The sequence below is a fragment of the Grammomys surdaster genome, unplaced genomic scaffold (genome assembly GCF_004785775.1).
Source record: "Grammomys surdaster isolate TR1022 unplaced genomic scaffold, NIH_TR_1.0 1149, whole genome shotgun sequence".
Classification (NCBI taxonomy): Eukaryota; Metazoa; Chordata; class Mammalia; order Rodentia; family Muridae; genus Grammomys; species Grammomys surdaster.
In genome coordinates this window covers 1,311,521-1,321,776 of record NW_021605568.1, presented here as the reverse complement: position 1 = coordinate 1,321,776, position 10,256 = coordinate 1,311,521, and the positions used below count along the sequence as shown (strand labels likewise).

The 10,256-nt window shown below is 43.4% G+C and overlaps 1 pseudogene; it reads right to left on the bottom strand.

The window, feature by feature from the left end:
- Positions 1-831: 831 nt before the first annotated feature.
- Positions 832-6,164, bottom strand: LOC114634957 (annotated as a pseudogene).
- Between the last annotated feature and the right edge of the window lie 4,092 nt (positions 6,165-10,256).

The following is a 10,256-nucleotide window of genomic DNA, read 5'->3' as shown; positions in this document are numbered from 1 at the left end:
TTCCAAGAAGGTTACTTCTAGTCCAACAAGGTGGACCTCTTTCTAATCACTTCAAATAGTTCTACTCCCTGGTGACTAAGCATTCAAATATATGAGCCTAAGGGGGGGCCATTCTTATTCAAACCACCACACATATATGAAGGGTTTCCCTTCACAATGACTACTACAATGTCGAATGAGGGCCTCTTAAGAACTAAAAGCTTTCCACAGAACGTGTATAAGGATTTCTCTCCAGTGTGAGCTATTTCACATCTTTTCCACAATGAGTTCAGAAGACTTTATCACATTGCTTGCAGCTTTTCTCCAGAGGGCTGTTTCTATGTATTTGAACGGAACTTTTAATACTATAAGCCACACTGGTTCAAAAGAGTAGCTTTTCTCCATTCTGACTTGTTTGCCATATTCCTACATTGTGACATAGTCTGTTTCACTCTCACGTGGTTTGATTTCTGTGAGCTAACCAAGGGATGACTTTTCCACATTACTTACAGACATCCTTCTTTGTTCTATGAATTACTGTGTGTCTTCCCAAGTGATACGGAGACAAAAATTCTTCCCCTCATTGCTTACATAAATAGTCTGTCACAAGAGTAAAGTTGACCAGGAAATGGAAAGCCTTTCCCACACATCTTACATTTATGGGGTCTGACTTTAGTGTGGACACGTTCATGGTTTTCAACCTGACCAGAAGATCGAAAGGCTTTTCCACACTGTCTGTCACTGCTGTAGATTTGCTTTTCATGCTTCTTAAGATAATTAGAATAACAAAAAGCTTTGCCACCTTGCCTACATTGATAGGGTCTCTCACTGCTGTGGATTCATTCAGGTTTTTTAAAGATAATAAGAATAATGAAAAGCTTTGTCCCATTGCTTACACTGATAGGGTCTCTTAGGGCTGTGGACTCGTTCATGTACTTGAAGCAAATACAAATTAGGAAAGACTTTGCCATATTGCTTACATACACACGTTTTTTCTTCACTATACATTATTTTATGTTTCCGACGAGAGCTGTCAGAACTGAAAGCTTTCTCACATTGCAAACATGCATAAGGCTTCTCTCCAGACTGATTCCTGCCATGGCTCTGAGGGGAGGAAGCAGCAGCTAAATCCTTCCCGCACTGCCTGCACTGGTAGGGGTTCTCTCCAGTATGCATTCGATTGTGGAACTGAAAGGAAGTGTGATTACTTCCCACACTGCCTGCATACATGGGGTCTCTCACTAGCATGAATTATTTCATCTCTTTTATGGTTACCAAAATGGGCAAAGCTTTTCCCACAGTGCTTACACACAGAGGGCTTCTCACCAGTGTGAATTCTCTCCTGTGATTGTAGGGAAGTGAAATAAGGAAAGGCTTTCCCACACACTTATAAGCACAGGATCACACCACTATGACTTAGTTTATGTTTCTGACATTGACTCCAAAATAGAAAGGCTTTCCCACAGTGCTGACATACATAAAACTTTTCCCAAGTGTGAGTTAGTTGGTGCGATTTAAGGAAATGGGAAACAGGGAAGATCTTCCCACACTGCTTATATATATAGGGTTTCACACCACTGTGAACTTTTTTATGTCTCTGAAGGGTAGCAGAGCTACTAAAAGTTTTCCCACAATGATTACCCAGAAAAGCCTTCTCAGAAGTTGTATCTTTTTTTTTTTTTTTTTTTTTCTGAGACAGGGTTTCTCTTATAGCCCGGGCTGTCCTGGAACTCACTCTGTAGACCAGGCTGTCCTGGAACTCAGAAATCCGCCTGCCTCTGCCTCCCAAGGGCTGGGATTAAAGGCATGCGCCACCACTGCCCAGCTCACAAGTTGTATCTTGTTTTGAAAGGCAAATTTATGTTTTGAAAGGTAAACTAATTGAATAAAGCCTTTCTCACACAGTTCACACACGTAGGGCTTCTTAACACTGTGACTCTTCTCATGCCTTGGTAAAGGACTGGGATACGTGAAGCCTTTCCCACATGGCTTGTGCACATAAGACTTCTTTGAAAAGTCATTTTGTTTATACATTTGGCCAGATCTGACACAGGGAAGGTCTTTATAGTCCTTATTTTTAGAAGGTTTCTCTCCAGTGTGAGTGCTTTTATGCATCTGAAGGGGTGAAGGAGAACTGGAGCTTCTCCCAAACTCCCTGTGTTTATACAACGTCTGTCCATGTTCCTGGTCTTCACAAGGTCCCACCTGATGGTTCAGGAGATGAGTGGCCAATTCTACCTTCTACACGGACATTCTTTTCAAATGTAGCAAGTCCTGGACAAGATTTCCGGCTCGCAGACTGCCCTGGATTGCAGCTGAAGATTTCTGGATACTGATGACTTTCATTATAGTCACAGAATTTCTCCACCAGTTGGCTGCTGCAAAACAAATGAAGAGTAACAACTGAGACTGTGCTTACTAATGAGTAAACACAGAAATGCTGGTTTTATGCTGGGAAACAGTTTGTAACATGTTCAGATTGCATGCTTTTCAAGTCCACTTGAGGACAGTCACAATAGAAACATTGGGATTCATGTATGGTGAGGTATGTCTCCTTGAGAACACTAAACATTCACGAAGCATTTCAACATATATCTCAATTCACAATCTTTGGAACATTTTGAATGTGCAATGATATCAGACAAATCACCTTCTGTATTTAAATACTTGTAAAACTACGGAAAAAAACTAACAATTAGTCATTCCCAACTTGTACCCATAGCTAGTAGACAGCTCAATACAACATTAAGCTTTATAAATGTGTTCATTTACTATGTTTGTGGGTGTGTGCTACGGCTCATGGGAGACGCTCAGGACAACTTTCAAGAGTATCCTTGGCTTCCATGTCGTTGAAGCAGGTTTCTCTGAGAAGTGCTGGGATTACAGCTATATATCATTTCATGTGGGTTCTGGGAACTGAACTCAGACCATTATGATTTGATGGCCAGCACTATTACTAGATAGGCAATTTTTTGGTTCCCCTGTATACCATTTTGAAATGATGAGGTGTCCTGTCTAGTTTTGTCTGTCTTACTTGATACAAAGTAGATTCATCTGAAAACAGGAATCTCAGCTAAGAAAATGTCTGCATTAGATCATCTTCAGGCAAATCTGCAGGGGCATTTTGCTATTAATCATCAATATGGGAGGGACCAGCCAACTGTGGGTGGTGTCACCCCTGGGCATCAGGTGGTTCTTATTATATAAGAAAGCAGGCTGAGGAAGCCCTGAAGAGCAAGTCAGTAAGCAGTTTCCTCCATGGTCTCAGTCTCAGTTCTCTGCCCCCTTGACTACCTTGAGTTCCTGCTTTGGCTTCTCTTAATGATGGAGTGTGACCAGGACATGTAAGACAAATAATCCCTTCCCTCTGTCTATGTAGGAGAAGGTTGAGCCTCAGGTACAGTGGAAAACATAAAGGAGATTACAGTAGGATAGAATGACAGCCCAGAAAAACAAATGATGCGGCATTGGCCTGACCCTGGGGGACAATCTGTGTGCTGCTGGTAGCACCTCTGAGAAAGTGGAGCTGTTCAAGACCTTGGGAGTTCAGGAGATGTGTGTCAATTCCAGATGTGGGACATTGAGTTAGGGATACTGCAGGAGGTTGGTCCTGCTTTGCATTAATTGTGACTATGCCATATTGTTTTTCTTTTAGAGTAAGGAAGGATGTAACTTTAAAAAAGAATCTAGCAAAAGTCCACAGTTCAGAGACTTTAAACTTTTGAAAGAGACATTAGGTCTTTAAGGAGTTCTTGGATTTTTAAAGCATTGAAATATCTCTTTTGTTTGTCTGTTTTGGTGTTTTCATGTAGCTCTAGCTGTCATGGAATTCTCTCTGTACACCAGGCAGAACTCACAAAGATTCACCCACCTCTGCTCACCACGAGTTGGGACTAGAGATGGGCACCACCACCACTGGCTGGCTATAAAATTTTGGAATAGTTTAGGACTATTGCTGTGACAATTTTGGGATTTTGCTTTCTTTAAAAACAGAGACATGAAATGATTTTTTATTTTCTACGATCAAATTTATACAGTGATAAATAGGTTGCAAAAAGGACACAGTAAATTACTATTAATAGTACTATTTTTAATACTAGTAATAGTATTACTTTTAATAGAAATAAACATAGTAAAGCTATTTAATTTAATGAAAACAATAAAGTATATACCTGGGCTCTCTGGACCATCCTTAATCAAACAGCAAACAAAACTTGTGACAAGAAATTTGTCTGATTAATTTCCTTTTCTGCTTTCTAGTGCTATGATAAAACACCATGATCAAGAAGTTTAATACTTCTTACAACTTGTTAGGAACCTGAATACATGTGTGGTTGCACTGAAGGCAAATATTAGAAAGTATATTAGCTGGGTTCTTTAGTGCACCCTTAGTCAAACAGCAAACAGGATTCATGACAAGCAGTTCTTCTCAGTGCTGTCTCATTTTGCTTTCTGTTGCTGTGACATATCACCATTACCAAATGTAACTTGGGCAGGAAAGTGTATATGCATTACAGGTCACAGTCAACCACTGAGGGAAGCTAAGGCAGGAACCTCAAGGAAGGAATGTGCAGGCAAGAACTGAACCCTAGAACATGGATGAACCACAGACACTGGCTTGCTGGGCTATCCTGTTTGTATAAGCCATGGACCACATGTCCTGGGATGTCAACACCCACAATGGAGTAGGCCCTCCTTCATCAATTAGCAATCAAGAAAATGCTCTGAAGACATGTGCACAAGCCAATTTGGTGGGGCCAATTCCTCAACTGAGGTTCCCATTTCCCAGGTGTGCCAAGTTGACAACCTACTGAGTCGTCTCACTAGCCCATCACACCATTTGTTTTTGAGAACGTAGCTGGATGATAAAAGAAATAAAGGAGACACATGTTCCTGGAGTTCTAATTCACCACATGACACCTCTATAATTTCTAAAACATACTTTAAATTAAAATACTCGATGAACTCTATTAGTGTCACGGAATGCCTTAATGAATATCTACAACCTGTTCCCTTCAGAGGGCGCTGTGCTCCTCCCAGAAGCCACAGGTTGTCAAATAAAATGCTCAGCAGCAAGTGTCAGGCTCCTTTCCTTGAGTTATTAGGAGTGTTTTAGAGGCACCCGATTCCCTTAAAAACTTGACATTGGCTCTCAGCGTTGCTCTTGGTTGCCCACTATGTTACTGCTGAGGGAGAGAAGCCATCAACGCTCTTCATTACCTGTGAACCCTAAAAGCTACAGTAACAACCTCCCTGGAACATAAGTCCATTGTGCAATTGTATCAAGGTTAGAGGGGGAACAGATTACACTCTAATTGGATTTGAGCCCCGCTCGTCCACAAGAGGCCCTGTAAGTCTGACCCCGAGATGGAGAGGTCACAGGCCTCAGCAGATCCTCTACTATTATTTTACTAAATGGTAATACTTTAAAAAAAAAACTATCTCTATACTCATAAGTACAGCACTTATCCTCATGGGAAAGTTTTCTGCATCCAGTGAACATGACACAGGAACTCCCAACAGGGCAGAGTTCAAATTAGAATTCATCAAGACTATAAAGAACAATCAAATTAAGAGTCAGCACAAAAACTGACAAATCATAGTTCTAAGTAAAAGTTATAAAAGCTTTGAGAGACATCTTTATTGAGCTATACGTACATAAATACCATCTACATGTACTTGTGTCTTTATTATAAGCACAGTATCTAATTTGCTTGTAAGATGACAGAGTCCTGCTGGAGAGAAGGCTCAACAGTGTTGGGAGTCGACCCCAGCAGAAAGCGGCTATCATCTTTGCAGCCATCTCAAGCCATATACCCTGACAAGAGACTTGTTTTCAACAGCCCACAACAGCTGAGCACACTCTGATAAACATCTTGTTTTTCTCATATATCTTGTTTTGCTGCTTAGCACCCCCAGCTGCAAGGCCCACGTGGTATCCACACTGCAAGGCACGTGGCATAGTACCTTCAGCTGTGTTCCCCTGCTTGTCCACGGTGGTAAGAATACCCAGGATTTCCTTTCAATGAAAAGAGACTTGATCAGACTCTCTGTCTTGTCTCCATTCTTCGAGTTTCTTGCCCTTCGACCTCTACTCTCTCTCTTGCTAGACCCTGATCCTCGGACCGAAGCAGCAGCTTGGCCGGGGCAAAGTGGCCTCCAAACGGGCTGTTATACAACAGCATCTTCCGCTATTGCAGAGGACCTCAGTTCAAATCCCAGCATCTACCTTGGGCAGCTAACTACTGCTTATAACTCAGTACCTCCAAAAAAACCCAACACCTCTGGTCTTTAATACACATTTAAAAACTAACAATTTTTATTTATGTAAAACATTGTTTTGCCTGCATGTATGTCTGTGTGAGGGTGTCAGATTCCCCCGTAACTGGAGATATAGATACTTGTTAGCTGCCATGTGGGTGCTGGGAATTGAACCCGGATTCTCTGGAAGAGCAGCTAGGGCTCTTAACCCCTGAGCCATCTCTCTAAATGGATACTCGATTTTTGACAAAGAATCCAAAACCATACAATGGAAAAAGAAAAACATTTTCAGCAAATGGTGCTGGTCAAACTTCTACATGGCCTGCATGTAGAAGAGTGCAAACAGATGCATAGCTATCAAACCTCAAGTCCAAGTGGATCAACGAACTCAACATAAAACCAGAAACACTAAATCTAATAGAAGACAAAGTAAGGAACTGTGTTGCACACATTGGCACAGGAGACAAATTCCTGAACAGAACACCAATAACTCAGGCATAAAGATAAACAATTAATAAATAGGACCTCATGAAACTGAAAAACTTTGCAAGGCTAAGGGCACCAAGAGGACCAAAACCGCAGCCTAGAGAATGGGGAAAGGTCTCTCTGTCAACCCTGGATCCAACAGAAGATCAATATTCAAAAAGTATAAAGAATTCAAGAAATTCACCTATAAACAAAATCACCCGATTAAAAAATGGGGTACAGAACTTAGAGAAATCTCTAATGGCTGAGAAGAATTTAAGGAAATGTCTATTGTCCTTATTCATCAGGAAAATGCAAATCAAAATGATGTTAAGAATCCCCTCAAGGTGACAGCACATGCTGGTGAGGTTGGGAGCACTCTTCTGTTGCTGGTGGGACTGCAAATTTGTACAGCCACTTTGGACATCAATTTGGTATCTCAGAAGATTGAGAATCATTCTACACCAAGAGCCAGCTTTACAACTCTTGGGCATATACCCAAAAGATTCCCCACTATTCCACAAGGACACTTGCTCAGCTCACAGCAGCTTTATTCACAACAGCCAGAAACTGGAAACAACCTGTATGTCCCTCACCTGAAGCATGGATGAAGACAATGTGGTATATCTACACAATGGAATACTATTCAGCTAAAATATAAAGACATCATAAAATTTGCAGGCAAATGAATGGAACTAGAAAGTATCATCTTGAGTGAGGAGACCCAGAAAGACAGGCATGGTATGTATCACTTATAAGTGGACATTAGCCATAAAGTACAGGATAACCACGTTTGGGATAAACAGACACATAGAAATAAGCAATTAATGAGGGCCCAAAGGCGGATGTTTGAATCTCACTCACAGGGGGAATCAAAATAGTCACCTAAGCTGGATGGAGAGAGAGAGAACTGGTTGGGAAAGGGGGTGAGAAGGGGAATGGAATGGCGATCACATGTGGGGAGGGGTTGTGGAGAGAGCTGGGAGAATGGAAATCAGTGGTGGGGGGGCATCTCTGGGACTAGCAGGACACCTGGGATGGGAGAGTCTATGGCAGTGATTCTAGCTGAGATTCCTATCAGCAGGGGATATGGAGACTTAAGTGGTCATCTCCTGTAGTGGGACTTCCTGGAGAGGGTGGGGGACATTGATACACCAACCTTCACCCCAAAATTTGCCCTGCCTACAAAATGTTCAGGAATAAAGATGGAGCAGAGACAGAGGGAACAGCCAACCAATGACTGCCCCAACTTGTGATCCATCTCGTGGGAGAAAGGCAACCTCTGACACTGTTAACGATACTCTGCTATGACTGAAGACAGGAGCTTCGTACTTGTCTGAGAGGCTTCATCCAGCAGCGGATGGAAACAGATGTAGAGATTCGCAGCCAAACAGCACTCAGGGAGTTTTGTGGAAGAGTGAGGGGAAGGATTGAGGGAGCCAGAGGGAAAGCTCAAAGTGCGTCCCTGTGCTTCAGCTACAGAAACAATATGTCCCGGCATCAAAACAAACAAACAAACAAACAAACAAACAAAACCATGACCCTCCGGCATTCAACCTTTATTCCGGAAAGGTTGGGGCCCCTCACTGTTTCAATAAATCGGTCTCATTCCATAATCCATTGAAATTCAGTCTGGCTCCTTCTGCCTTTCCCCGACTCCCACCCCTACCCCCGACTCAGGATCACGGGTGTTCTGGGTAGCTGCGCCCTGAGACACTGCATGAGATTTGTTGACATTTTAGGGGGAGGATGCGGCAGTTAGAGGACCAGTGTCCTAACCTTTGTAAGGGCCCCCTGAGAAGGGAGACCCCCACTCAACCCATGAGAGATTACGTCCACCCAAAGACCACGAGACACCGATTCTTGTTGCAATCAGCAAGAGATATATTTCAAATAATCAGCATGCTGAGGTAGAAACTTGTAGCCCACACAAGAGCAGGAGTTTTGACCCTCAGGCTTGGGCGCAAGGGATATTTAAAGGAGAAAACAGCAAACCAGGGGGGTGAAGGGGGAAAACCAAGAAGGAACAGCAGGAAATTCCACCCACATCTGTAAACCAGGGTGGGGAGTGGGAAACATCCTGTACACAGAAAGTTTCCATTATTCAACTAGTCACGGACCAGGGTGAAGAGTGAGTAACATCCTGTATACATTCTTTTCAGGAATGTGACCTTAGCCTAGTCATTTACCTCATGGTCAGTCACTTCCCAGGGTGGCTTGGCCAACCTGTATTACTAGTTCTGCCGTTCTTTGTCAGAATGACCTGGCTGACTTGCCCCCCTGGCTAATTCTTTCTTAGGGTGGCCAGCTAGTTCCTGGAACCTAGGCCTGTGAACCTGCTAACCTTAATTCAGATGAGGGGGTCTCAAGCTTCTCTATGAATTTTTATATCCTTACACCTTCACAATCCACGCAGTTCTAGCTTCACCCCACTGCACACCCACATACCCTGTTCATGAGCCCCAGTCCAAATCCCAAGATTCTCTTATGACCCTCGGCCAACACCACCCAGACTACAGAGATGCAGGAGAGCGCCCAGGAGACGAACTGTGAGATAATTCAGCACTGAGCGCTCAACAAGGGAGAGGACCACGGCTTTTCCTGCTGGTCCAGCTCCAGCCAGCCAGACCTGGGCCATACGATCCAGCAGAGTTAGATGAGAAACAAACTCAGCTGTCTTGAAAGGCCACGTTCTTACTGCGGTCTCGGTCTGCATCCTCCTCCTCCTCCCAACATCCAAGAAGCAGGGCTGACCATACAGTTTCCAGCCACGGAGTGTCCTGTGTCCTGCCACTCCTGCTGTCAGTGAAAATGACTTTGATATCTAGGCCTGTGATGTAGGATCTACTTTCTAAGAACACAAACATGTCTAGTGTGTATGTGGGGGTAGAAAGTGGGGGGCAAGTAAACAGACCCAGGTCTGGCATCTTCCTGCACATAAGAAGCACACTCCTCATTGGCCAGTTTATGCACTCAAATAATATTCTGATAGGCCAGTGAGCTGTTTGCCTGGAGCTTTAGAGACAGAATGTAACTAGCAAGTTACTCATTCTAGGCCCTAGCTTTCTGCAGGAAAGTACATTTAAGCATAATTTGTTCTGGCCTCATTGGCTTGTAACAATTAACTGTGAGCAACTCCTACTTGTTCCTCCTCAGAGTGGGATCACTCTCCCTACCCTCACATCTCACCACCCTACATCCAGCCTGCCCAAGACTTCAGGAAACTGTCCGCCTGTAGAGTAAACAAAAACAGGTGGTGTGTTTATAAAAAGATAAAAGAAACAGTATGTTCTCTGGAGGTGTGTGGTGAGGTATAGGAGAAGGGGATGTCTCAGTGGGCCCATGCCGAGGCATCTCTTCTTCCTGAGGGAACAGCCACACTCCAGTATAGTATAGAATAGAGTTTATTCAGGGCTTGGGGAGGGGAGTTAAGAGGGTAGTAGAGGAAGAGAGAGGCAGAGAGAGACAGAGAGTAGAGAAGTAGAGGCAGGCCATGAACACATGGAGAGGGGGAAGGGTGAGGGGGACAGAGGGATGAAGAGTGCTAGAGA